Raw genomic sequence first — 2,357 nt, forward strand, 5'->3', positions numbered from 1 at the left:
ATCAGAGAACTCCTAACAGCCATTTCACACTTTTGAAAAAGTTAAACGGGTTTGGCATCGCCCTTCTGCAAGGCTTTGGGCGCATCAAAGGATTCTTCGAAGTAGCAAGGCAAGTTTTCCCTGGGCTGTTAAAGAACGGAGGCTTCACTTTGCAAGACTCTGGTGATGGGCTTACGTAAAATTATTTGTAAAAATATTTTCTGTTGTTCAGGGAGAGCAAATATCTATCAGTGAAAGAAGTCATGAACCATACAGTGGTAGAGTGTGTGTGTAAAAACATATTTTATAGACACACACACACACACATATACTTACGTGTGCAATACATAACACCTATGCCATTGCTCTTTCTTATTTAAGTTTATGAAAAAGTTTTTTATTTAAAAAAATACACACTATGTAGAAACAACGTATGTGTGTGTGTATATATATATATGTATGTATACACATATATATCTTGTGTTATATATGTGTGTGTGTGTGTGTGTGTATATATATATATATATATATATATGGTATACGTATATGAAGTGAGTATATGTGTATATACACAGGACTTTTCTCTTCCCTTCTACAGGCTTAGGATTTTAAAGAAGTTTGTTACAACCTCATAACAAAATTAGATATAAGCTTTCTTGATAGGCTTGGAAATCCAGAAGGTCGTTTTTCAAGCATCCAAGTTGAACTGTAATTAAACTAAAGGCAATATGGCAGCTCTACCTGAGAGTCAGGTGGTCAGGGGAAAGATATTTCCAATCCTCTCTCTCCACTCCTTCTCTGTAGGTGCTCTTTGACAATAAAAAGCCAGATTCCCAAGCCAGAGCCAACAAACAGAAGCCGTCGTTTCCACAAAGAAAGTAACACTACATACAGAAGAAAGAGAGCATTCTGCATATATACATACATTCCCCACTTGATTTGTCAGAGAAATCTTAAAAGTAGCTCAAAATATTTACCCAAAAGAAGTTTACCTTGGAGAAACCCTGGTTAGTTTGCTGACATGGAGTTAGGAAAAGCACTGTGGGCTGGTAGTGGTTGGCTCACAAACCAAGAGGTGGAAACCAGGTGTCCAAGGGACTTTGTAGTTTGTTGATGAGAACATTCAAAATCCCGAGAGAGCTGGAGGAACCACAGAAAAGCGGGAGGCTGGTCAAACTCCCTGCTCCCTGGGAAACCAAACTCTGCACTGCCAACCCTTCTTCTGGCCCTCCCTCTTCCTTGGAGATCAGTTGTATTTTCAGCAAGAACTTCTTGGACTGTGTGTATCCTTTAAACTGCTGTTTTAGCTCATGGTCTTTAGAGGCCAGAAAACTCGGTTATTTTATTTATTCATTCATCCATTCCTTTATTAATTCAACAAACTTATTTGAGGTACTAGTAAATAGAGGAATAAACTTTTTTTTTTTGTAGCTATGACTAACTGGAGGAAAAATCTTTATTAAGACACTATCAGACCTGTCAGGGATATGAGAAAGACTTTCATGCTCTCTAATATTATCCTAACTGTGGACTCACAGTTAAGTGGGAAAGGTAAGAGATGCATGAGAACACAATATGGTAAGGGCCTTAGCCAAAGGAGAAGCAGAGCTCTAAGAAAGGAGGAGCAAGGGTGGGCAGGGCTCATCATGGTTTCTCCAGAAAGCCTGCACATCTGGGAAGCAACACATCAGACTCTAATGAGCTTGACCAAGTTTCATAACCTTTTTTTATCCTTCTTATGTAATAGTATATATCCCTATTAAAATAAGTAAAATAATGTTTGTGAATGCACTCACTTAATTCCTGTCACTACAAGAATTTTTTAAAATGGTAGCTCATTATCTAAAGAAGAAAACTTTCCACTAAAGATAGATTGCAGAAGATGAATAGGATGATCACTGCCATCCCTTCCTGGGTGTCTCAGAAGGATGAATAACAAGAGGGCAAACATTTAGCATCTTGTAACTTGGGTGTGCCATGATGAGGGCTTTACTAACTCTAACAGGCTTTCTCAAACTCCTAACAACCATGTCCACACTTCCCAAAATGCTGATTTTTACTAACATCCAGAACTTATGCCCAAATATAGTTAGGAATGAAGGTACATTCATAAAATAAATATAAAAACAAACTATACATTCTAGTATAAATCTGGACCAGAAAATTTATTAACAATCACTGTCTCAGATGAACCATTCAAAAAATATTTTGGATAGGAATGAAAACAGGTTCTGAATCGACCAGGGAATGAAAGTGGGAAGGTGGGAACATGTGTTCAGGATATTTTTTTGTTTTAAAACAAGCCAAACTACAGGAATAGCTGAGGCTAACCCATAGGTGTAGAATAAATTTTCAACTCTCAAATTATAAAATATAAA

The sequence above is a fragment of the Callospermophilus lateralis genome, chromosome 7, assembly GCF_048772815.1.
Source record: "Callospermophilus lateralis isolate mCalLat2 chromosome 7, mCalLat2.hap1, whole genome shotgun sequence".
Taxonomy (NCBI): Eukaryota; Metazoa; Chordata; class Mammalia; order Rodentia; family Sciuridae; genus Callospermophilus; species Callospermophilus lateralis.